Consider the following 27,471-nt stretch of genomic DNA (forward strand, 5'->3'; position numbering starts at 1 on the left):
TCAGAAGGGATTCTGTAATGTGCTTCACAAGTAGTTGAAAAAAATGTGTTCTTGTAGGAGAAATATATGAACACGAATAGAAAGTCTGTAGACAGGAAATTAAGATTTCAATTAATTGGCTTTTGAATATGGAACAGACTTTGAATAACACATTCCAGAAGTCAGTACTGAACTTTGTTCCCAACATAAATAGATAATTCAGATTTGGAGAGAGATGACATATAATCAGGAAATCTACTAATGATGTAAATATTGAAGCTTTTGCTGAAAGAAAATAGAATTGCTAAGAAACTTTGTGCAGAAACAGGCAGGTCTGTGAATTAGATACAGAGATGACAGGTGCAATTTCAGATGTTGCAACATCAAATATTTTTGGAGGAGTATCAGTAATGACAGTACATATGAATTTGCAAATATTCTGCAGATAAATGATTAGTAATTTGGTTTTTATAAGCAAAGAGAAAGGAAATAAATAATAGTGAATTTAGACAAAGAAAAACGATCAGGGTGCAGTTTCTGTGCTGTGTACAGCTTTATATTCCAGTTGTTGGGAGTATATAGATAATAAATGACATTGATGTACCAGAATAAAGACAAGAATGTGAAGCTATTGTTATAAGGAAAGAGTTGAGTTATTACGATGATTTCCACTAGAGTAGAAAAGGCTAAAGAGGGTGGGGATGATGTTGAATGCATGAATTTGATAGTGGGTATTTGAAACAAAGAAGAGTATTGATTTTGTTCCATATTTGTATTTATTTCTTTAATAAGGGATGTTTGGGGAGAGAGAAAGAAGGGAGTGAAATAAGTGCCACCATCAATCTAATTTCCTTGGAGTGTGACGAGAAAGGTTAGCAACAATATCTTATCACAAAAGCTCTTTGATGGGATTTATTAACTGAATGTTAATTGTTTCTTTAATGTTATCACTCATTTAAAAACTATAAGATATAGGAGCAGAATCAGGACATTTGGCCCATTGAGTCTGCTCCGTTATTTCATCATGGCTGATTCATTTTCCCTCTCAGCCCCAATTTGCTGCCTTCTCCACGTACCCCTTCATGCCCTGACCACTCAAGAATTTGTTAACCTCTGTCTTAAATGTACCCAATGACTTGGACTCCATAGCTGCCTGTGGCAAAGAATTCCACAGGTTCACCACTCTGTGGCTAAAGAAATTCCTCCTCGTCTCCATTCTAAAGGGACACTCCTCTATTCTGAGGCTGTGTCCTTTGGCCTTAGACAATTAACCACAGGAAATATCAATAATGAAAAATAAAGTTTATTTTATGTTCATTGGAGTATGAATTAAGAGGGGTGTCCTTATAGAGGTGTATAACTCAAAGGAGCATAGACCGGGTGATTATGCACAGTCTCTTAACGGGTTGAGGAATCAAAAAAAGGTACTGATTTAGGGTGGGGGGGGGGGGGGGTTTACTAGGAATCTGAGAGGCAACTTTTTCACCCTGAGGCTAGTCAGTGTATGGAATAAGCTGTCAGAGGAAATGGTTGCGAGAGGTACATTAACAACATTTAAAAAGCACCTGGATAGAAAAGGGTTAGAGGGATATCTGCAAAACAAGGACAAATGAGACTAACCTAGATGGAAACCTTTGCTGGCTTGGAGCCTAAGGGGCCTGCTTCCATGCAGTATGTGACAAGCCAGTGCTCCCATAGTTTTTTGGAAAGAATATCCAGACTGAGGCAGTTTGAAATAAATTACGGATGTCAGTTGTAAACTGTTTCATGAATAAGGTAGTTTTGTTGCTTCATGACTCCAAGAAAATGGGTTTAATCTTGAAGTCAGGTGCACTAGTTACCTCCCCGTAACGAGAGACCCAGGCGAGGGTGGTTGGGACCCATTTGCTGGAGCATCTGAGACTAGAATTGAGGCACAGTACGAGACTGAAATGAAGACAAGGTTCTAAACTAGATGCTAAATGAGAAACCAAAACTGAGCTGATGACTGAGCACCAAACCTCAGTCCAGATGCTCTTTAAATATTAAAATTCTGGTGCCAAAACATGGCCGGCAGTTAGCAGGGCGGCCTGAATCTTTAAAGGGGCCACATTAGCTATTCTCATTCTGGAGAGTTAGAGCGTCTAAACCTGGAAGTTGTTGCGGTTGGGTGCTCGTCGTAGTAGGACCCCCTTCCCTATGGCCGATTCCTGACGGCCCTGGCTGCTCGGAGAGACAATGATGGTAGTCATTCATGAGAGCCATAGGTTCAGGAACCCACCACAGTTCCTTGGGTCTGAATCCTTCCCAGTCCATAAAGAACTGCTGAACATTCCGAACAGTTTGTGAATCCAAAATTCTTCTCACCTTGAAGACCTGCTCCCCATCAATAAACCTGGATGGTGGCGGTGGGACTGATGGTGGTGGGGCTAAAGACCTGGTGTTCACAGGTTTTAATTTGGGAATGTAGGAAGTGCAATTGATCTTGAAGGTCTTGGGAGCTGCAAGGTGTAAGCCACCAGGTTTACCTTCTTAAGAATCTTGAAGGGTCCAATGAACTTGAGTGCCAATTTCTTAGACTCCACCTGGAGAAACACATCCTGGGTCAATAGCGATCTGTTCCCAAAACTGGTCCCTGCTTTCTCTTGCAGTTAGTCTTTATTTCAGTCTTCCAGGAAGAAGCTAACAAAATCTCCCTTGTCCGATTCCATTTCTCCTTGCAACTGTGGTCTTCAACCACAGGAACCTCAACCTTGGCCTCCTGCTCAGGGAAGAGTGGTGGAGAACACCCAAACTGGCATTTTAAAGGGCTCTGAATGCCATAAAATTGAGTTGGCGATCTCTGTCCACATCAAACGATCACACCATTCATTCTGTCTTTCGAGGCATCTCAGGGTTCATTCCAAATCTTAGTCCACCCACTCCTCACCGTTGGACAGTGGTGAAAGACTTGCTGTTGCTCCACACAGCTTACAGAACGCTCTCTAAAAACGTGACACAAACTGAAGACTGTGATCTGACACAATATCCGTTGGAAAACCATGGATCCTGAAGAACTGGTGCAGGACAATTTCGGCCATCTCTGCCACAGATGGTAGTCTGTTCAAGGCTATCAATTTGCAGGCCTTCAAAAAATGATCCACAATTACCATGGTAACAGTCTTCCCCCTGGAAGGAGGAAGACCTGTGACAAAGTCCATGGAAATGTGTGCCTATGGTCTGGTGGTGAAGTTGCCCTTGAGGTTAGGTGTGGGGCTCCTTGTTCCAGATGTACACCTCGCATGCGTACACACACTGACAGGCTACCCTCACCATTCCAGGCCACCAATATCTTCTCTTAATGAACTCGAGGGTCCTGGCAATCCCTCGGTGAGTGGTCATTCTTGATGCATGTCCCCACTGGAGAACCTGAGACCAGATGGAACAATGAGCAAACAGCAGACCCAAAGAGCCATTCTGAGAAATCTCCCCTTGCGCCTGAGCTTCATGAACAAGTGTGTTGATTCCCCAATGAATTGGCACTATCACCTTGGCTTGGGGCAAATCGGCAGTAGGCTGCTCCCCTCATCCGGATTTGTTGAACTGACGGGACAAGGCATCTAATTTTTGGTATTTTGACCCTGGTCAATAGTTCAGGCCAAAATTAAAGTGGTTAAAGAAAAGAGCCAGCTGGTCTGCCTGGAATTCAGCCTCTTAGCCTCCTGAATATAAACCAGATTCTTGTGGTCTGTCCGTATGATAAAAGTGTTCTTGGCCCCCTCAAGCTAGTACCCCCATTTCTCCAGAGCACTTTGACCATGAACAGCTCTTTATTTCCATTGTCGTAGTTCACCTCTGCCAGGGATAGTCACGTGGAGAAGAAGGCACCTGGGTGCAGTTTATTGTCCAAAGGTGTTTGTTGAGACGAAACTACACCCTCTCCAACGTCTGAGGCATCCACCTCCATGATGAAGTGAAGGTCCGGGTTGGGAGCGACCAAAATGGGAACTGTCATGAACCGCTGTTTGAGCTCTGCAAAAGCAGCCTCCGCTTCTAAGCAATAGGGCCCATGGATCTCTCTGTTCGAGCTGTCAGCGGAGCCGCCACTGAACTGAAGCTTCTGATGAACTTTCAGTAAAAGGTGGCAAATCCCAGGAACTGTTGGACTTGTTCCACATTGGATAGTTGTGGCCATTCCCCGACTGCTAGGGTCCATCTTGAGATTGCCATTAAAGATGATGAAATCCTAAAATGAAGCGGTGGCTAGGTGAAATTCGGACTTCTCCAGCTTGACATGAATTCCCTGATCAAGGAGCCTCTTTAGGACATCTCTGATGTGAGTGATGTACTCCTTCGTGGACTTCGAGAAAATTAGGGTATTGTCGAAGTAGACGAAAGTGTACTTATGGAGAGCATCCTGGAGCGTGCCGTTCATAAAGGCCTGGAAAGCTGCTGATGCGTTCACAAAGCCGAAGGGCACAACCAGGTACTCAGTGTCCTGTTGGTGTGTTGGATGCCGTCTTCCACTCATCACCCTCATTTATGCAAACCAGTTTGTATGCACTCCGCAAGTCTAGCTTTGAGAATACTCTTGCCCCTTGGAGAACCTCGAAGGCAATGTTCATGAGTGGAAGAGGGTAACGATTCTGGACGATTATGTAAGTCAATCCTCTCTAATCAATGCATAACCTGGAACCTCTTGTTTAATTTCTTGTTTTATTTCCACCATTTCTGGCTCAGTTTCTTCCTCTTCTTCTTCTGCAGGCCCCTGTCTTTTTCTGTATGAAGAAGAAGCCATTAGTGGTGGGACAGGAGGAGGGCTGAATGAATCCCAGGGCAAGACCCTCTTTTGTATACTCTCCCATTGCACCTCTCTCTGGGTCTGAGAGTGTGTATAATCAACCACGAGGAGGACAAGTATCCAGCAGTTGACCTGTAGCACAGACATAGTGGCAGTGTGGTGCAGTGCAAGATTCGGGGCCTTTCCTTTGCTGAAGATCTCTTCCAAATCCTTGTAGACGGATGGGATTTCTACCAGCTTGGGTGCTACAATCACCCCCTGAAGCTTCCTTTGAGGATGACTCCCGAGGCTTCTTGGGTAGTGGGGGTGACTCTGCAGACCCCAGTGTCTCTTCCATAGGTTCACAAGAGTCTATAGTGCAAACAGAGGCCAACTCAGAGTCCAAAACCTTGTCCGTATCCTCAGACATCAGCAGTGAGATGTGACAAATGGTCCTTGCGCTCCTGGGACCAGTTTTTTGGAACTATTTTGGAAACTTCTCCTTAAGGCTGATTTATACTTCTGCGTCAAATGAACGCCATAAGTATGGCATAGCCGCATAACCTACGCTGTACCCTACGCCCTACCCTACACCATAGTCTGACGTGCACCTCTCCAAAAATGTAACTGCGCGTCGCGGCAACGCAGACCGCAACAACTGTGATTGGTCCGCTTGGTAGCATCGCATTTCCTCCTGTCTATAGGCATACTGTGCGTACACTGATGTGAAATAAATGGTTGGAGACTATGAACCAAATTGTCAAATCTATCTGCCGACATCCGAAAATATTTGAAATGCATTTCCTTGTCCATGTCTCTCAGTGGCCGGACAAGCACAGAAAATTCACCCACCTTCTGCCTCAATCCGTTCAATGGTCATACATACCATCTCCTCCGACATATTCTCTCTTTTCTGCGTTGCAGTAATTTCAATAAAAGTAACCCTTGCTCAACATTTATTAGCTCCAACTCCAACATGATGCACTCAGTCACTATGAGAAACCCCACCACCAACTAGCGTTTTGGCGGTGAATTGCAGAGCAACGTAGACACGCCAACACACAGGTATAAATGTTCATAATGGTGCAGGCCACTAACGAAGGCTGCGGCGTAGGCTGCTACGCAGAAGTATAAATCAGCCTTTCGATGGGTCCTGGCAACTGGAACCCTTTGAGTTAGTTGCTGGAGTTCCAGACCTCCTTGGCTTGCTTCTGAACTAGAGGTCCACTCTCTTTAGTTCCAGCTCACCCACTATTGGACAGGTCAGGACTTGCGGGAGCCAACGTGTCTGCCCTTGAAGGCAGAACTGGGTTTCCTGAACGCCCCAGGTTACTGTGAACAGAAGTCTTCCCCCAGTCGGCTGCTGGTCTCGGGAGAGTCTGGGATTCGGAACACCAAGCTGAAAACATACCTTCTTGCAGTGACTGGACCATGCAATGATCTTCTCTTCCTTCCAATTCATGGATGGGTTATTCTGGAGCAGACAAGGGTGCCCGAGGATCAGAGGTACGTGAGGAGATTCAATGATATTGAGACTTATGTCCTCTGAATGATCCTCTAGACCAATGGCTGCTGCCGGGCCTGCCCGGAACTAAGCAGAAGGCCATCTTGAACAGTTATGGGCATGGGCTGGCTCGACTCCTGCTGTGTTAGGTTGAGTGGATGGGCAGTCCCCAAGTTCAGGTAACTTTCAGCTGCCCCAGAGTCGAAAAAGTATTCACCTCTTGTCGGCTGTTACCCCAGGAGATCTTTGCCCTAAGGGTGACAGCAGAATTCGTGAGGTTGGCAGTAATGGCTGCTGCCGTCACAGTCCTCTTGACACTGGATGGTCTTATCAGGTTTCTCAACAGTTGAAGCTCTGGACAGTCAACCTGCTTCCCCACAATGTTAGCAGCAACCTCAATTCCGACGGAGATTCTTATGTAACTAATTTGCATGGACTTGACAGGACCCTCAGCAGCAGTCAGGCTGTTTATTGTCCGACGTTGGGGGGTATAGAACTGCGATGCATTGAGGCCAGACTTGGGTTAGCTCTCTTCAGCTTCTTGAAGTCGTCGCACTCTTGCTCCACCAGGCGATTATCAAGGCTGGTCAGTCTGAGCCTCTAAGTCCTCTGAAAGCTCCCCCAAAGCAAGGGCATTCTTTACTTTACCTTAAAGTCTATGGTGGTACAGAGTAACCAAGGCCTCCCCATTCCAGCCACTCTCTTGGGCCAAAGTTCGAAAGACAATGGCGTAGTCAGCTGCTGACCGACTGCTGTGACAGAGGTCAGAGGCTCGGTTAGCTCCAGAAGGATAATGAAACACCCTCCCCATGGAGGCCTTGAACCCCTCTGAATCTGAGAAAAATTCTCCAACCTTCACTCCCAATACACAGTGACCCAGGCTAGGCCTTTCCCAGTCAGGAGAGAGATCATGAAAACCATCTTTTCTGCACTCCATGGGGAACTGGGCTGACTGGAGTTCGGACACCAATGAACTCTGAGTAAGGAAGCCGTGACAGGAGTCCGAGTCACTGCCGAATCCCTCCGGGGTCGGAAGATGTGCTGGCTCCACAGTGCGACCAGCAAACCTCACCCCAACGACTCTGGCTTCCTCCTGTGATAGTTGGCACACAGTGACCTGGAGGTCACGCATCTCCAGGCTCTGTCTGAAATTTTTTCGCTGAAAGGCTCCAATACCCTGCTGGGTCCATGTTGGCTCTGTCATACTGTGACGAGAAACCTAAGTTAGGACTCAAGTTATGGAGCATCAGAGACTAGAATCAATGAATGACACAAGACTGAAATGAAGACAGGGTTCTAAACTAGATGCTAGACGAGAGTCCAAAACTGAGCTGACGACCATCAGTTCAGGTGCTCTTTAAATATTAAATCCTGGAACTAAAACATGGCCACCAATTAGTGGGCCACCCTGAACCTTTAAAGGAGCCATGCCAGCTATTCATATCCTGAAGATTTAGAGTGTCTAAACCCTAGAAGCTGGCATGGTAGGGTATGTGTCATAACACTCCCTATGTGCTGGTAGGTTATTTAGGACTTGTTTTGGGTTATGAATTAGTATGAGTTGATAGCAAAAAGAATCAAAGGATGCTGATATGTGAGAGAGAAAAACTTGTGGAAGTAGAAGGAGATGAGCAGAGTAAAACGGGACAGATCGTGTTGCTTCTTGGGAGTCAGAATTGAACAGAGGAACTGAATGGTTTCCTTCTGCATTGTTTAATGGAGTTATAAAAATCTATAGCACAGAAACAGGCCCTTTGGCCCATCTAGTCTATATCAAACCTTTCAAGCTGCCTACTCCCATTGACCTGCACCAGGACCATAGCCCTCCATGCCCCTACCATCCATGTACGTATCCAGACTTCTCCTAAATGTTGAAATTGGTCTAGCATGCACCACTTTTGCTGACAGCTCAGCACCACACTAGTGACTCTGAGTTCCTCTCATGTTCCCCTTAAACCTTTCACCTTTCACTCTTAACTCATGACCTCTGGCTGTAGTCCCATTTCTCAATGGAAAAAGCATGGGCATTTGCCCTATCTATATCCCTCATAATTTTATATAGCTCTAGCAAATCTCCTCTCAATCTTCTACATTTTAGGAAATAAAGTCCTAACCTATTCAATCTTTCGTTAAAAGTCAGGTCCTCCAGACCCAGCAACATCCTTGTAAATTTTCTCTGTACTCTTTTAACCTTGTTTTCATCTTTCCTGAAGGTTGGTGACCAAAACTGCACACAATACTCTGAAACAGGCCAAACCAATGTTCTATACGACTTCAACATAACATCCCAACTCCTTTACTCCATACTTTCATCTATAAAGGCCACCTTATGTATAAAAATATGTAGCTTTTGTTGGTACGTAAGTATCTCTGGTGCCATGGAATGTGAATATGGGAGATAGGAACATAGAAAACCTACAGCACAAGACAGGCTCTTCGGCCCACAAAGTTGTGCCAAACATGTCCTTACCTTTGAAATTACCAGGCTTACCCATAGCCCTCTATTTTACTAAGCTCCATGTACCTATCCAAAAGTCTCTTAAAAGATCTTATCATATCCACCTCCACCACCATTGTCAGCAGCCCATTCCACGCACTCATCACTCTCTGCATAAAAAACTTACCCCTGACATCTCCTCTGTACCTACTCCCCAGCACCTTAAACCTGTGTCCTCTTGTGGCAACCACTTCAGCCCTGGGAAAAAGCCTCTGACTATCCACACAATCAATGCCTCTTATCATCTTATACACCTCTGTCAGGTCACCTCTCATCTTCTGTCACTCCAAGGAGAAAAGGCCGAGTTCACTCAACCTGTCTTCATAAGGCATGCTCCCCAATCCAGGCAACATCCTTGTAAATCTCCTCTGCACCCTTTCTATGGTTCCCACATACTTCCTGCAGTGAGGCAACCAGAACTGAACACAGTACTCCAAATGGGGTCTGACCAGGGTCCTATATAGCTGCAACATTACCTCTCAGCTCCTAAATTCAATTCCATGATTGATGAAGGCCAATACACCGTATGCCTTCTTAACCACAGTCAACCTGCGCAGCTACTTTGAGTGTCCTTTGGATTTGGACCCCAAGATCCCTCTGATCCTCCACACTGCCAAGAGTCTTACCATTAATAGAGTCTTGCCATCACATTTGACCTACCAGATACTGGGAGCTGGCTTCAGAAAGGATGTAAAAGCCCTACAGAGGCTACAGGGGGAAATGTCTGCAATGCTAGGAGAGTGGGGATTTCATCTGTGTGGCTAGACTGGAGAAGTGAGTTTATCTTCCTAACAGCACAAGAACTTGAGAGGAGGTTTGACAGAGATGTTTAAAAATCACAGAGGGGCTAGAACAAAACAAAAAAAATGTAGCATTTTAGGAATAAAACTGACCAACACTTTGAAAGAGAGGGAAAATGGCTCTGGGGAGAGCGAAGGTCCTTGAGCTTCTTTTATTTTGCAAGCAAAGTGCCAGCAGAGACACAAGGCTTGCTTCTGCATCTCAGACATCGACTTCTGCATGCTTATAACACCAAAGTATGGGAAAGAACTTGAGCATGTGGGTACAAAGTTATTTGCTTGTGTGCTGAGAAATGTGAAACAGGCTTCTCCTGTGTGGTTTCCAAAGACCACATTTGCTGAGCATTTGTGTCGAGGGAGAGAGTGGAGTGTGGAGACAATTGGCAAGTAGAAAAAGGGGAAATCAAACGCTTTAAAAAGCGCATCTTATCCTGCCATTTCTAAACTTCTATCCTATTCTGTCAGCTGTTTCCTAGCACTTAGAAATTGGCAACAGTTAAAGACTGGTGAACAGGTTTATGAATGAGTCTGTGAAGCCCTGTAGTCCTCAGACCAATGCAAACAGAGGTATTCCGACATGTCGGTCAGTGACCTCCCCCTGTGCCAAGATGAGGCCACCCGAGGAGCATCACCTTATGTTCTGTCTAGGTAGCTTCCAACCTGATGGCATGAATATTGATTTCTCCTTCTAGTAAAAAAGAATTCCCTCACCTCTTCTTCTATTCCCCACTCTTGCCTCTTACCTCCTCTCACCTGCCAATCACTTCCTCGAGGTCCCCTCCTCCTTCTCTTTCTCCTATGATTCACTCTCCTCTCCTATCAGATTCCTTCTTCTCCAGGTGAACCCACCTGGCTTAACCCATCACTTTTGCCTCCCCCCTCCCCCCACTTTTTTACTCAGGCATCTTTCCCCTTCCTTCTCAGTACTAGTATTCATTTCCATAGACGCTGCCTGATCGGCTGAGTTCCTCCAGCATTTTGTGTGTGTTGCTCATAATTAAGACTATCTGCTTGCACCATGTTTTGAATTGTCCCTGAAGCTGCCAGGAAAATAGCTAGAGTAGATCTCACGCTTTTGCTAATGCAAATATTAACTTCTGATACCTCTGAGCAGAACGTAGTTGCAGAAAGACCATGAAAAGGATATTACATCTATTAAAGCAATGGGACGTACAAGGCTTTTGATCCTTGGAGCCTTGGGATCCAATATGTGAAGTGAACCTAATAGTTATAATAGGCAGCAGTCTCCTGAACTTGTCTACCACCCACACATGTATTGCCAAACACAATACATAGAGCTTAATCCTTGTGTGAAACACAAGTGATTTTAATATCCCTAACCATAATCACGATTGGCGGCCCAAATCATTCTGCAGAATCTCATGCATTGTCGTCTTTGTGCAAATTGACAGGTCTGCAGGCTAAGTATGTTAGCAACATATTTTACAGTTCAATGAGACAAGGTCTTGCTGTATTTGTTCTTTCTACAAATTCTTCGGTCAGGATCAGAATCAGATTTAATATCACTGGCATACGTCGTGAAATTTGTTAACTTTATGGCAGCAGTACAACGAGATACGTGATAAATAAACGTAGAGAAAAAACTGAGTTACATTAAGTGTGTTTTTTTTTGCATTACCTTACTTTACCTTTTCTATTTTTTATTTACATTTTTATTACATTTACTATTGATTTGTACTCCAGGGAGCGCGAAGTGCAGAATCAAATATTGCTGTGCTGATTGTATGCTCTAGTATCAATCGTTTGGCGACAATAAAGTACATATATGTCTATTAAATAGTTACAGAAATAAAATAAAACTAGTGAGGTAGTGTACATGGGTTCAATGTCCATTTAGAAATCGGATGCAAGAGGGGAAGAAGATGTTCCTGAATCACTGAGTATGTGCCTTTAGGCTCCTGATGGTATCAGTGTGAACAGGGCACGTCCTGTGTGGTGGGGGTCCTTAATGATGGATGCCGCCTTCCTAAGGCACTGCTCCTTGAGGCTCTCTTGGATACTACAGAGCCTAGTACCCATGATGGAGCTGACTCATTTTACCAAGTTTCAGCAATTTATTTCAGTCCTGTGCAGTAGCCTGCCACCTCCACCCCCCATACCAGATGGTGATGCAGTCAGTCACAATGCTCTCCACAGAAGGTTTGTCAAAGTTTTCGAGTGTTTTAGTTGACAAACCAAACCTCCTCAAACTCCTTATGAAATATAGTCACTGACTTGCCTTTTCAAAATGTTGTGTCCAGGTTAGGTCCTCTGAGATATTGACATCCACTGATATGAACTAAGTATGTGAAAAATTGAGCACCATTGTAACCTGCTGTCAGTTATCACCCTGTAGATAGCTAAATTGGCTGCTTCTAATTAGCCTTTACTATTTCATGAACTGGTTCTGCCAGTTAAATTTATGAATTAGTAAAAACTAATTTTGGCCCACCCCAGGGCATTGGTACCATGTCTTGCTTCCAAAACATATATGCACTACTTACAAACGGGCATGTATTTACTTGATCAATTTACATTCTCATTTTGGGTTTTTAACACATTGATCTAATCCACTCTCCTAGTTGCAAGCCTAATCTATTCAGGAACTCCTGCGCTATACTTAGGAAATGCTGCATTATCAGAGTGTTCTATTTCAGGCACATCCTTGTCAGCACATTAAAGAAAACAACAATGAAGTGGTGAATTGATCTGGAGGGAGGAGTGGAGCAGGGAGGACGAGGTGCATCAACCCACACTTTGAAGTTTGCAGGACAAATTGAGGAAGGAGCGCAAGGTCAATAGACAATAAACAATAGGTGCAGAAGTAGACCATTCGGCCCTTCGAGCCTGCACCGCCATTTTGAGATCATGGCTGATCAACTACTATCAATACCCGGTTCCTGCCTTGTCCCCATATCCCTTGATTCCCCTATCCATAAGATACCTATCTAGCTCCTTCTTGAAAGCATCCAGAGAATTGGCCTCCACCACCTTCCGAGGCAGTGCATTCCAGACCCCCACAACTCTCTGGGAGAAGAAGTTTTTCCTTAACTCTGTCCTAAATGACCTACCCCTTATTCTCAAACCATGCCCTCTGGTACTGGACTCTCCCAGCATCTGGAACATATTTCCTACCTCTATCTTGTCCAATCCCTTAATAATCTTATATGTTTCAATCAGATCATTCAATCATGAATGGAAGCGAGGAGTACAAACGCAGGAAAATGTCCTTGCACCTTTATAAAACAATGGCTGAGCTACAGCTGGTGTACGGTGCTCAGTGCTGGGCCCTGTGCTTTAGGGTGGATGTGACAACCTTATAGTAATGCTGCCCCGGAAAGGTACAGCAGAATGTTTCTCACAATGATGTCCCGTGTGGGGAACTTCAGTTGTGTGGATGGGTAGGGTAAGCTGTGAATGTCTTTGTCACAGGAGGCTGAGAGAAGTTTTGATGAATGCCTTCAGAATCATGGAAGAGCTAGACAAATGGTTAGAACTACAGCCTCGTCGTTTTATTTTATTTTAAAATTTTATTTTAGTGATACAGCGTGGAGTAGGTCTTTCCGGTCCGTTGAGCCAAGAAAGCCCTGATCGAATCATGGGACGATTTACCCTAACCAAATAAGCTACCTGGAAAGTCATTGGACTGTGGAAAGAAACTGGAGGACCAGGAGAAAACCCACATATTCCACAGTGAAGGCATACAGAGACTCCTTACAGCTCTGCGCAGGAACTGATCTCCAAAATCTGGAACGCCCTGAGCTGTAACAGTGTCACGCTAACCGACATGTTACCGGAGCAATTCCCTAGTGTAGTTGTAGCAACCCAATTCAATCTTGACCTCTGGTGCTGCCCATGTGGAAATGACACTTTTCCCACCGTGTCTAGGTGCATTCACCCCATATCCCTGGTTGGTAGGTTAATTGGCAAGAACAAATCACTTCAGGCGTCAGTGAGAAGCAGGAGTATGGGCATGAGAGAGAATAGGTGACACCAAAGCAAACAGGAAAAAGGGACTGATGAATACTTACTTACCAAGGCATTGAGGGCCATGGATTGGGTTTTGGTAAATGCGATTCATTCTGATTGATACTTGATGGCCAGCACGAACCCTCTGGGCAATCGTTCCTCTGACTGTACTGTATGACCCTGTGACTGTATCATCTTCATCATATGTTACCATTGTTCCTCAGTTTCTTGATTTATCATTACCCCAGAGTCACAACAGACACTTACCCTCAACCAACGTTGGTGTAAAGGTTTCCTGGTCAGAGAACTCACTTGTCATTTGTGGAAACATGATGCAAACAAATTGACTCCGTATCTGCCTACAATCCAATGTAAAAAATAATCAGGCAAAAACTGAAAGAAGAGCTGAGTGCCAATTGTTTGTTTGGACATCCTAAGAATAGGAACGACATTGGAAAATCACAAGTTTCTTTGGAATACTGAAGATAAAAATTGGTGTGTCAGGTTTTTACCAGTAAAGCTTGAATAATGTTTCACTGAGTCTGAAACAGCTTAGGGTGTCCTGATCCCATGAAAAGCATGTGGTGAATGCATAATTTCATCCTATGGCACTGAACAGGAGGTAATTGTCCATTTATGCTCTGCCAGCCTTCCAAGAAGGTTACCAAGATATCTTACTCCTCTGTGTATCAGAAACTGGGTCTCATGTGCGTATGTGTGCTTCAAAGCAGCAGGGAAGCAGTGGCTAATAAGTTAAAATCATACACGTGTAATTACATGCCTGTGTATGTTTGTGTGCTTGTCTTCCAGCACTTAAGTGTGTGTGTGCATATGTGTGTGTGAGCATGCACGCGCATGCGAACAATCATTGATACCCTGAAATCCACCATCATTCACCAAACGTGATTGCACTACCCACGATAACCATGTCGACATTGCCGCTGAGCATAATTTCCCCTCCAGGCCTGTCCGATGTCCACAGGTTCTGTGCTTTTTCATCTGTGCCCATAAGGTAAACGTAACATAACTGCTAAAGGAAACATAACGGCAAAGTATAAAGCGGGAGCTGAATTAGTGAACTGTTGTGCAGGCTCTGCCTGTGACTCTGCCAGGAAAGACTGAGTGCCTCCCTGAGTTGGGAGCTCCCAGTTGGCCTTATTACAGTATGTCTTGGTTTTGCAGTTTCATCACCAGTTCTGTCAACTTGGAAATGTTTAAGCCCGAGGGACTGCCACTGGAATGAGGATAAGCACCATAGTTGTTCCCTTTCATGCCAAAAGAGGGAATCTTACCTCATGGTTAAAATTCTTCTTAAAGAAAAATAAAGTCCTGCAGCTTCTAAAAGTGCAGCTCATACTTGGCACCATCTCTGTGGAGAAGAGACAGAACTGTTTCAGATGTGGAATTCCAAGGAGTGAGTGGTGGGGCTCCCGGGCAGTCCGCTGGGGGAAGAGGGGAGGCAAGTCATGAATGGTGTATGAAATGATAGGGCTGTGGTACTTGAGATGCTCTCTGTGCTTGCTATAGAGAAAACATCTTCCTACCAGTAAGGAGTAAGGAAGAAAATAAAATGAATATACATAGAAACGTATATTGAATACAGAGCAAGGAGCATGCACTATATCCCATTGTTGACATCAGCTGGTGTTGGCGTGTGGCCTAGTGGATAAGGCATTGGTCTAGTGATCTGAAGGTCACTGGTTCAAGCCTCAGCTGAGGCAGCGTGTTGTGTCCTTGAGCAAGGCACTTAACAACACATTGCTCTGCGATGTCACCGGTGCCAATCTGCATGGGTCCTAGTGCCCTTCCCTTGGACAACATCGGTGGTGTGGAGAGGGGAAGACTTGCAGCTTGGGCAACTGCCGGTCTCCCAAACAACCCTGCCCAGGCCTGCACTCTGGAAAACTTTCCAAGGTGCAAATCCATGGTCTCACGAGACTAACGGATGCCTATTATTATTATGACATCAGCTGTTAGGCTTCATATGTGTCTCCTCCTCCTAAGAAAGAAAAACTTCCATGTACATGGCACCTGTCATGCTCCTTCTCAGGTGTCCCTAAAGCCTCTTACATACATTTCTGAAGTACAGACACCCTTGTCTATGGCCACAAGCAGCCTTGTAACAGAATCGCACTCAGGATCAGGCTTATTTTCACTAACATATGTCACAAAATTTGTGCTTTATGACAGCACTGCAAGACATAAAAACTGCTAAAAGCTTCAATAAATAAATTAATAGTGAAAAAGAGGAACAATGGGATAGTACTCTTGGACCATTCAGAAATGGGGTGGCAGAGGGAAGAAATTGTCCTTGAAACATTATCTGGGGTCTTCAGACTCCGGATCCTCCTGCCCAATGGTAGAAATAAAAGGTTATGTCCCAGATGGTGAGGGTTTTTATTGGTTGATGCAAGGAACAGATCAGCTGTTTTAATAATATTGACTCAGGAATAAATATTTGTTAGTACACTATTAGTACTAAATAACTCGAAAGGTCTACTGGTTATATCAATCCCAAAGCTGAGGGGTAGCCTAACGGTTAGCACAACGCTTTACAGTACAGTGGACTCAGGTTCGATTCCTGCTGCTGCCTGTGAAGAGTTTGTATGTTCTCCCTGTGACTGGGTGGGTGATCCGGTCCAAAGGTAGTTGGTAGGCTAACTGGGCATTGTAAATTGTCCTGTGGTAAGGCTAGGATTAAATCAGGGGACTGTTGGGCGAGCATGGCTCGATGGGCCAAAGGGCCTTCTCCGCGCGGTATCTCAATAAATGACTAAATAAGGAACTGACACTCTGTTCCGCTCTCCCTCTTTGTCTTGATATCCTTTGAACTATACCCTATACCAGTCTTTAATCTGTAAACTTCAGATTGTCAGCAATCTCTGGATAAAGAAGCATTCTGTGAACTTCCTATTTAATTTCTTGCATTGTAGCCCTTAGTTTTGCGCAATTCCACAAGTGGAACTATTCCATCTGTGTCGAAAATATTGATAATTTATTATCACCTGCTTTTAATCATGGTGTCTGAATATTATCAGTTGGAAAAATGAGAGAAGTAGGGAACTCTGCATCAAAAGGTTAAAAGGTGAAACATTTTACAGTATGTTACAATATTAAATACTGGTTACTTATCATGAGTGACTTTTAACTGCATCAATTACTAATTAGGGAGCTTCCTGAACTCCCTTGTCTCCTAATTATCACCACATGGGGAGACAATGAAAGGGATTAATTAAGGATATCTCATACAGCTCCTTCTGCAAAATCAAGAAAGACAATAAACTAGGTGCAAAGAAATGACTGTATGTTAATGATAGGATCTCATTCTCTCAGGAATTCCCCTTTATATTTCTTCACCACCGTGTTGAAGGATAGTGAAAGAAAGAAGGCAGAGGGAAAAAGTCATAATTAAGCCTGATTCAACTGCCTTGTTTATGTGAGAAATTTAGTGGGGAATCCACAAGCATTTGTTACACTAAAGTGCAAGATTTCTAGTCTAAGTTCCTGGGGAGCAAATAGTATTCCAAGTATGGATCTATTCAGATTAGATAACAATCCAGATTAGATCCTTAATTTAGTTTTTTTATGTATCTGATTTAATTTCTATGTATTTCTAGAGTATAATAGAGTTTTAATATATATGAAACGTATTATGAAACAAGGCCGTGCTTGAAGTCGCTCTCCTCGGAAAGGCTGCTGGTCCAAGTTGCCACTGTCAGAGGGGCCACTGGTTCTAATCGCTAACCTTTGGAGGGGCCTCTGGTTGGCTGCCCTTGGAAGGGCCTCTGGTTTGAGAGGCTGCCCTTGGAGGGGCTGCTGGTTTGAGTCACTTTCCTTATTGGAGCCACTGGTTTGAGTTGCTTCCCTTGGAGGGGCTGCTGGTTCAAATCGCTACCTTTGGAGGGGTTTCTCCAGACGCTCTCAGAGATGTCATCGAAATTCTGAGATTTATGGATTGGACTGTAGTTCAATCTAACTGTAATCCATATTGGCTTCTTTCAGTTTTGGGTTTTCTTTTCGTGTTCTCGTCCATTCTTTCTTGTTGCTGATTGGCGGGCCAGGGGTTTGGGTGATGTGTTAGTTTTTGTGCAAGGGAGGGGTTGGGGGTATTTGCAGTTTGCCAGCTTTTGTTTCTTTTTTTGTGCAGGGGAGGTTGATGTCCTTCTTTCTACTACTTCTATGGTTTTTCTGTATTCTATGGCTATCTGAAGAAGAAACAAATTTCAGAGTTGTATCTGCACACATACTTTGATAATAGAATGAAACTTTAAACCTTTGAATTAGGTTTACAATGCATGATGCAGCGGCATTAGAAAACCAAGCAACAACCTTTGGAAAGGTGCAATTCATTCTGACAGGAACCCACAGTGTGCAACGTCGCGGTCCACACTCGCGGGACTGGACCCCAGTGTGGAGACTCTCTGTCACTGGCTCAACCCAGGAGCGGAGGAACGGCAGACTCAGTCACGGTAAGCGGCGACAATGACGCGACCCACGAGCGGAGGAACGGCAAACTCCCTATGAAGAAACAGAAACAGGAGTTTAGACATAGGAATACCAACAGAGCATCAGAGGCACGACTGAATGACCCTGTAAGAGAAATCATTCTCCCAAACACAGAGTAGGAGTTACAGAGCACACCGAGAGACCCCTTTAAATAATCATAGAATCTGGTGAACACATGCTGATCACAATTAACTTGACACGATTAAGGCAAAAGCACCTGGGCTTGATTACTCTAACAATTAGTAAATACAGGTGCTCGAGAAACCCAGGAAGCTGTAGAAGCCCACAGGACTCACGACAGTGCCAGCATTTCATTATTGGATGAATTCTAACTTTAGATATTCAGAATGGATACAGCATTCCTTTTCTTCATAAATTGCTTTTATTCAGAATAAAAACTTTCTACAAAAGGGTGTTTCTGTGCAAAGTTTTGCATTCAGGGTTTTTATAGCTAATGGTGTGAACTTTAAAATATAACACAGCCCCACTGTCACTGCCACAGCCCCGGGGTGATACATCCTTTCATTTGCCACCCGAATCAGCTCCTCCACATGTGATAGCAGATGTACCCTAGACAGTGATCCTTCGCCACAGAGTCTCAGCTTTGGCTGCACCATGCTTCGGCGCATCTGTCCTGCTCCCTGGAACGTGCCACTTGGCTCTGTTCCCGTACGGACATCCAGCAGATCAAAGGGCGCCCTTCAACGAGTTGGTGACCTTCCAGCAGCACTTGATGTCTTTCTCGGGCTGTAACCTTGGGAAAAGTCTGTATCTCTCTGTTACACAGCTGCATGGGGTAAACCGGGACACGGATTCCTGCATCTGCTTGTCTGCAAAGAGGTGGGTGACTGCTTCTTCCCCATTGCCGCCACCCCGAGGGCAGTGTGCAATGGGATGATTTGTTGACTGTACGGGAACAATCTGACTGTGAGAGCCACTTCCTATATTCCTCCTGTATGCTTCTCATACCTTGATACAGTCTGTACTTGTAGAAGCTCCTCTTTCAATACTACCCTCTTCTCATTACTACCATCAGAGAGGAGGTGCAGGAGCCTCAGTGTTTTAAGAACAGTTTCTTCCACTCTGCCATCAGATTTCTGAATGGTCTATGCACCTGTGAACACTACCTCACCATATTGCTCCCTCTTGGCAATATTTATTTATTATATACTTTTTGTAACTTATTGTAGCTTTGTTATGTATTGCAGTCTGTTTGTAGTGGTTGGCATCCATCTGTCTTGAAGGGCAATCGCTGGTGATGATCATCACAAGAGATCCTGAGATGCCCAGTTGTCAAGATCCCCCTCTCGGCCTCACCAGTGTGGTCCAAAGGAAAGCTTATGAAGCAATGTGTTTGGCACCAGCTTGGCTGCAGGAGCTGCTGGAAGGATGTTCAATAATGTCCATCTGCCTTAGGGGCTCCACTCCGGATTTGCTGTTTGGATTTATTCCCGTTGCCTTTGTCTCTCCCGAGGCTGCCAACAAGGCAGTAGGGCTATTTACCCACACCTGGGGATCTGGTCCACGAGCACCAGGGCATGTCCATACGCCAGTGGGCCCATGTGCTATGTACACAGGGGCCAGATCTCCGCCCTGTCCTCTGTAGTTCGGCTTGAGTCTGAAAGGAGTTCAGTTTCTGTGTGTCACTAGCAAGGAGGCACTACATGAGGCTTGCTGTTGGAGAGGCTGTGTACTGGCAGGGAGAGACTTACACATTCAGCTCTCCTTTTCGCGAGACTGGTAGCCAGCGGTGGAAGCTGAAAGTGAGAGCAACAAGCACTACCATGACACTACCACACTAGACGCATCACAGCAGCCATTTTGACACAGTTTATAGGGTATTTCTACCTCAAAACAACAAATTTCGTGACATATGTCATTGATAGTACACCTGATTATGATTCCAGTTCTTTGGAGAGAAATTTAAATAAGGAGATTCCCCCAGGGCTGCTGAAGTAACCATTACACAGAATAGCTTTTCAAAAGCATCCAGCTGAAGTAGGTCACACGCTTAAAATGATTCCGGAATTGAATGGCTTATCATATGAGAAGCATTCGATGGCTCTGTCTCTCTACAGAAGAATGAGGGGTTACCTCTTTGAAACCTATCGAATGTTGAAATGCACCTACAGAGTGGATGTGGAGAGGATGTTTCCTGTGGTCGCGGAGCTTAAGACCAGAGGACACAGCCTCAGTATAGAGGGGCGTCCATTTAGAATGGAAATGAGGAGGAATTTCTTTAGCCTGAGAGTGGTGAATTTGCAGAACTCATTACCACAGGTGGCTGTGGAGGCCAAGTCATTGGGTATATTTGGGGCAGAGGTCGATAGACTCTTGATTAATCAGGGCATGAAGGAATTTTATGGTCTTAACAGGCATTGTAGAAAATAAATCAGTATTGTGCACTCTTTTGACTCAGAGCCTATTGTTGACACTAATCATGCAACTGACTTTTCAGTGAGAATTCTTTGTTATTTTCACCATGCCTTCTGGGTTACATTTCCAGTGCTTACCATCAATGGTGGCAAGTGCTGGACAAGGAAGGTGCCAAACCTAGAGAGAAGACTGTAGAACGTGGCTCTGTGGGGAAGGACCATAGATTAAGGTCAATCGCAGTGCAGGATACTAAGGTCAGTTGTGATTGATGCTGGTTAGCCAACACAGACCATGGATACACCTTTGCCCATCTTGGAGTGAAGAGCTCCCATCACACCATTTATTCACCAGCACAAGTCTGATTATGAATGTTATCATCACTTGAACTTAATAATTGAAAAATAGAAATCACGAAAATATTTGGAAGTTCACCACACTATATAATTTATAATTATTGCTATCAATGTAATTGTACCCAAAATAATTGTAGGTATGGATAGTTTTAATGTTTCTTCAAGCATCTTTCTTGTATGTCATCCAGACCTTTAGTTTATTAGGTGTACAAAGTGAAGCATATGGCCACTGTAATTTGGAAAACATTTTCCAGAAAGCATGCTTAAAAACATTGCCATATCACCATCCACATAGGGAGGCATGGTAATGCAACTAGTAGAGCATTACCATGCCCCAGCAACCCAGACTCAACCCTAACCTTGGATGCTGCTTGTGTGGAGTTTTCTCATTGACTCACTCACTCACTCACTCACTCCATTGATTGAGATACATCACAGAATAGGCCCTTCTAGATCTTCGAGCTACACCGCCCAGCAACTCCCAATTTAACCCGAGCCTAATCATGGAACAAGTTACAATGCCAAATTAACCTACCAGCCAGTAAGTCTTTGGACTGTGGGAGGAAACCGGAGCACCCAGTGGAAACCCACGCAGTAATGGGGAGAATGTATAAATTCCTTACAGACCCACTGTAAATTGCCCTAATATGTTGATGAGTGGTAAAGCTTTGGGGAGTTGATGGGAACATGAGCAGAATAAAACAGTGTAGGATTAGTGATTCAATGGGCTGAAAGGCCTGTTTACATACTATAATTCCGAAAATGTTTTGAAGTATGTTCACAATACTGTTTTCCATTTTTCCAATCCCATCTCTCATATTAAAATATTTTTGATAAAATCACAATTTTTGCAGAATCCATCGTCGGTCCAACACCTTACTTGTAAGGCTTTTCTCACGGAGGCCAACTAATCGGAAGGACAACTAACAACCTGAGATTGCTGCAATTCCCTTCATCACACCAACATAAACGCTCTCAATTTTGAAAAATTATCAATATCCCTTATAGGCACCAAGAGGAGTATTCTAAATATGAAAACTGCAGAAAAGCTTTCACTGTAGAAATTGTAGGAAAACGAAATTCTTTTGCATAGCTTTGTTTCAAAATCACCCGTAATATTTTTTACTGGATGCTCTGGATAAATGTTTCTGTGTCAAGCTCTTGTCTCTCATAGAATGAAATTTCTGAGCAGCTAATGGTCAAGTGAGACTTACTACTGGAATTCTCAAACATACTTAGAGTAGGAGAAATATCTTTGGGTATTTCTGACAAATATTATTGGTTAGTTCAGCACTTTTAATCACCTTTTAAAATGTTGTAAAGAAATTGGGTCCATTTGCAAAAGAACTAGTGACCACAGGTTGCAGATTTAGAACTATGACCATAAGACCATTGGACAATTAGGCCATTTGGCCCACCATTGAGTTTGCTCTGCCATCCAGTCATGGGTGATCCCATTTTTCCCCCTCCTCAGCCCCAATCCCCAGCCTTCTCCCCGTAATGTTTGATGCTATGGCCAATCAAGAAGCTATCAATCTCTGCCTTAAATACACCCAATGATCTGGCCTCCACAGCTGCCTGTGGTAACAAATTCCACAAATTCACCACTCTCTGGCTAAAAAACATTCTCTGCACCTCTCCCCTGAGCCTATACTCTCTTGTCCTAGACTCCCCCACCGTGAGAAGCATCCTTTCCACATCTACTCAGTCTAGGCCTTTCAACATCTGAAAGGTTTCAATGAGATTCCCCCCTCATCCTTCTAAATTCCAGTGAGCACAGGCCCAGAGCCATCAAACGTTCCTCGGATGATCATCCTTTCATTCCAGAATCATCCTTGTGAACCTCCTTTGAATCCTCTCCAATGCCAGCACTTTTTTTTTCTATGGAAAGAAATCCATTGTGGAGAGGAAGAAAAGGATGAGATTTTTTAAAAATACTGCAGATATTGTAAATCTGAAATAAAAACAGAAAGTAAAGAAACACTTGATAGTCTAGCTTGCTGAGAATTTCCACCATTTTCTTGTTATATCTATGAGGGAAATTATGTGCAGGGATGTTGTGTTCTGAGATGCATTGCCAAGAAGGATGGTGCAAGCAGGTTGTATGGTAGTTTGGACACATTCATTTGAAGTGCTATGGATAAAGGACAAAGGAGTGGGGTTTCAAAGATCCTGTACAAACACAGAAGGCTGGATCATCTCTTTCTACACTGTAGTCACTGTGAAAGAAAGTTGTCTTTTTTACCCCTCCTCAATAAAGGAGGAAGGAGATGGTTCTAAAACAAGTCAAATAGGATTTGTTCTGTTTTTTTTTAATAAAATGATTTTCAAAGTAAAACATTTCTGGTTTTTCAATGGTCATATTTCACTGCAATACATTTTAGCTACATTTGATTTCATATCCTTATTTTTTGCTTTTGTTAATAAGCATTAGAAGTTCAAAAGTTCAAAGTAAATTTATTATCAAGGTACATATGCATCACATATACAACCCTGAGATTCATTTTGTAGTGGGCATACTCAATAAATCCATAATAGAATAATAACTATAATAGGATCAATGAATGACCACATCAACTTGGGCAATCAACAGCGTACAGAAGACAGCAAGCAATAAACATCAAGAACATGAGATGAAGAGATCTTGAAAATGTGTCCATGTGTTGTGGGAACACTTCAATGATGGAGCAAGTGAAGTGGAGTGAAGTTATCCCCACTGGTTCAAGAGCCTGATGGATGAGGAGTAGGAACTGTTCCTGAGCTTGGTGGTGTGAGTCCTGAGGATCCTGTATGTTCTTCCTGGTGGCAGCAATGTGAAGAGAGCAGGTCCTGGGTGGTGGGGTCCCTGATGGTGGATGCTGCTTTCCTGCAACAATGTTTCATATAGATGAGCTCAGTGGTAGGGAGGGCTTTAACTATGGTGGACTGGGCCATATCCACTGCTTTTTGTAGGATTTTCCCTTCAAGGGCATTGGTGTTTCCATAACAAGCTGGGAATATACCAGTCAGTCAATATACTCTCCACTACATAGCTATAGAAGTCTGTCAGAATTTTAGATGTAATGCTGAATCTACACAAACTCCTAAGGAAATAGACGCACCCCTGTGTGTAATTGCACATGTGCTGGGCCCGGGACAGGTCCTCTGAAATAATAACACCCAGGAATTTAAAGTCGCTGTCCCTCTCCACCTTTGATCCTCCAATGAGGACTGGCTCCTCCTTCTGGTTCTGTGTCCATGACATCCCTCACAACACCTGAGAGGGTGTCCTCAGAGAGAACATGCATCAAGTTTCCTCCTTCTGAAGTCAATGATCAGCTCCTTGATCTTGTTGACATTGATTTAGAGGTTGTTGTTTTGGCACCACTCAGCCATATTTTCAATCTCCCTCCTATATGCTGATTCCAGTCTTTGATTCGGCCGGTGACAGTGGTTTTGTCAGCAAATCTGAATATGATATTGGAGCTGTGCTTTGCCACACAGTCATAGGTGTAAAGGGAGTAGAGCAGGGGCCTAAGCACACAGCCTTGTGGTGCACTGTGCTGATGGAAACTGTGGAGGAGATGCTGTTGCCAATCCAACTTGACTTGGGCTCTGCAAGTGAGGAAATTGAGGATCCAATTGCACAGGGAGTTATTGAGGCCAAGGTCTTGAAGCTTATTGAGTAGATTTAAGGAATGATGGTGTTAAATCTGGAACAGTAGTTGATAAGGAACATACTGATGCATGCACCTTTTCTGTCCAGGTGTTCCAGGTTGAGTGAAGAGCCATTGAGATAGCATCTGCTGTGGACATGTAGCTCCAATAAGCAATTGGAGTGGATCAAAGTCGCTTCCCAGGCAGGGGTTGACATGTTTCATCACCAACCTCTCAAAACACTTCATCATTGTGGATGTAAGTGCTACTGGACGATAGTCATTGAGGCAGATTGCCACGTTCTTCATGGGCACCAGTATAACTGAAGCCTGCTTGAAGCAGGTGTGTATCTCAGACTGCCTAAGTGAGAGGTTAAAGCTATCGGAAAACACTCCAGCCAGTTGGTCAGCAGATGTTTTTAGTACTTGGCCAGTTACCCCATCTGGACCGGATTGTATTTGTGCGTTCACCCTCCTGAAGGGCGTTCACATGTCGGCCTCAGAGGCTGAAATCACAGGGATCATTGAGAGCTGTGGAAATTCATGATGTTTCCTTCACGTTTTGACACTCAAAGTGAGCAAGGAAAGCACTGAGCTCACCTGGAAGTGAATGAGCTCATCATTCTTTTTGGTCAAAGCCACACTCTTGATGCCTTGAGGCATGTTCTCTCTGAGGACACCCTCTCAGGAGTTGTGGACACAAGACATTGGAAAGTGTGTTGTGAAAAACAAGGTCGTGTCCTCATTCATGGTAAAAGGAACACAGCATTCCAATCCACATCAATTAGTTAGTAAAGAATGTGTTCTGCAGAGCTTGGAAGGTTTAAATATTCGTCAAGGTCCTGAACCAAATCATCCCAGAATCTGTAAAGAATTTAAGCAGGAAATTAGTCATGCTTTGGTATTTGATATTCTTCAGTCCTTCATAAACACAGGAGAATTACCACAAAGTAAAGGATGGAAAATATAGTTTCAATATTCAAAGGAGGAATAAAGTACCAACCTAGCAATTACAGACCAATTAGCCTCCTGTAGCAGCACAAGTGCCTAAGGGCAGAATTCAATAAATGAGCTTCTAAGGAGTTTGTGTATCGTGGGGAGCCATCAGCATGGCTTTAGCAGTAATTAGTCATGCTTTATGTACCTACAGTAATTCTTTAAGGATGGAGCTCAGCTAGTGGATGAAAGATCCCCTCTAGATGCATTTGCTTGTGTTTTCAAAAGTGAGGCTGATAAAGATGCTTAGACTTTGCAAAATAATTGACTCATTAGAGAGTATTTTAATAGGTGTTTTGGGCATGGAGGAAATGGTTACAAGATTTTTATAAAAATCTCAAAACATAATCCTTTCCTCCTTTCCAACTTGCTGACTTCTGGATTTAATACAGGCTGGAGGTAACTGATCACCATTCAGGAGTAAGGTCAGCAGATTAACTATTTTATTTTTCTGAATCATCCTTCCTTGAAGGCACAAGACTGGAACAACTGTATTTTCTTGTCCTTAGGGAGGTCAATCCATGAGAAAAGGACAGTGTTGGAAAGAAGGTTAGCTTGGTTCCTCAGGACAGGCATGAAGGCTTCTTCTAATCCTCCACAATCTCCTATCAAGCTATACAACCCCCACCTATCCAGACCTTGTATTTGACACCCAATGAATCTCACACCTTGTGGTACACCAAGTAACATCCGCAAGCTTTATTCCTCGTCAAGTGACAATGATCTAGGATCATACTAGTTTGGCAAGAAGCTTAGCCTGTCAGTGAGATTGACTATGGTGGGGAAAATGTCAGGTAGAAATGATGCGCCCTGTAGAGATACTGTAAATAGAATTCTCCTGTAGGTTCTGAGCTATCAGTCAAAACCTACAGCAGCCACAATCCTACTTCATCCCTGTCAATATAAAAAAAAATGTCTTGGAAGATTGAAAGGGGTGAATGGAATATTTATTTCTGTGTTGTGGGAATTCAACAAGATTCTATTTTCTACCACTGGTTATTAAGGAACATACTGAGCACAATATGTGTAAATACTAATAACTTTACAGATGATAGAAAAGATTTTGCAGAGGATTATGAGAAAACACTGAACAGGGTAACATAGGAATAAGAGCTAATCATTCATCTCTTCTGCCAGACAATAGAATCACAGCTGACAGCATTTCAAGTCCTCTACCTGGTTCTCTTTTGAAACAGAGAATGACGGATTCAGGAGATGAAGGAATAAAGAACTTGGGAATCATGCATGAAATTGGTACTGAGGTAAAAAGAAAATCAGCCATGATCTTCATGAATGGTGGAATATACTCAAGAGGACAAATGGCTTTGTCCCTGCTTCAACTTCTTATGAACATATGTTCTTATATGCTCGTTCAATAATCACCCAACAACCTCAGTTGTTAATTCTCAATTGAAATTCTAGATTTTCCTTTCCTTTTGTTTGAAGAAATGTATTTTTACAGCACTCCAAATGACCTAATTCTGCTCTAAGTTCGGTGATCCATTTCTTCTGCATCTTTGTACCAAATTTAAAGGAAGCTGTTTCTCCTCATTTATTCTATCAGATCCTTTGAGTTACCTAAAGCCCTCAATTAGATCATCTCTTAGAACAATCCATATTTAATAAGCCAGAACTATTTCAAATTGAGTCCTTTTGACTCTGGTGTTATTCTGGTAAAATTGATCATTTTCAAGAAGATTTGGATTGACAGGCAACATACACAAAATGCTGAAAGAACTCAGCAGGTCAAGCAGCATCTATGGAGGGAAATAATCAGTGCAGTATTGTGTGTGTGTGTGTGTGTTTGTCTTCCTCAAGATTTCCAGCATTCGCAGAATCTCTTATATTTTTGAAATAATGAATTGGTCTCACCAGCTTGGTTAGTCATGCCAGTGCGGTGCCTTAACAATTCTTAATTACACTTCGGATCAAATATGATGGGTAAAGTTAAGATTAACATAGAGATGGGAAAATTTATGGTTTTACATTATGCTAATTAATCATTATGTATTGATTATGGACTAATCTTCAACACAAGTGTGGGCCTTCAAGAAAACATTTTCAAACATTTGCTGAATCACACAGAAAACTCAAAAATCTTTGTGCAGAATAAGTTAG

At 43.5% G+C, this 27,471-nt stretch overlaps 1 long non-coding RNA gene across 1 annotated transcript in view; it reads right to left on the reverse strand.

Annotated features, from left to right (window-relative positions):
- Nucleotides 1–17,097: 17,097 nt before the first annotated feature.
- LOC140729470 (uncharacterized) overlaps nt 17,098–27,471 on the reverse strand; it is a 101,631-nt gene continuing 91,257 nt past the window's right edge. The window contains exon 4 of the long non-coding RNA XR_012099333.1: nt 17,098–18,005. This is a non-coding gene — a long non-coding RNA (uncharacterized lncRNA). The remainder of the gene's footprint in view (nt 18,006–27,471) is intronic.

Source organism: Hemitrygon akajei, chromosome 6 (genome assembly GCF_048418815.1).
Source record: "Hemitrygon akajei chromosome 6, sHemAka1.3, whole genome shotgun sequence".
Classification (NCBI taxonomy): Eukaryota; Metazoa; Chordata; class Chondrichthyes; order Myliobatiformes; family Dasyatidae; genus Hemitrygon; species Hemitrygon akajei.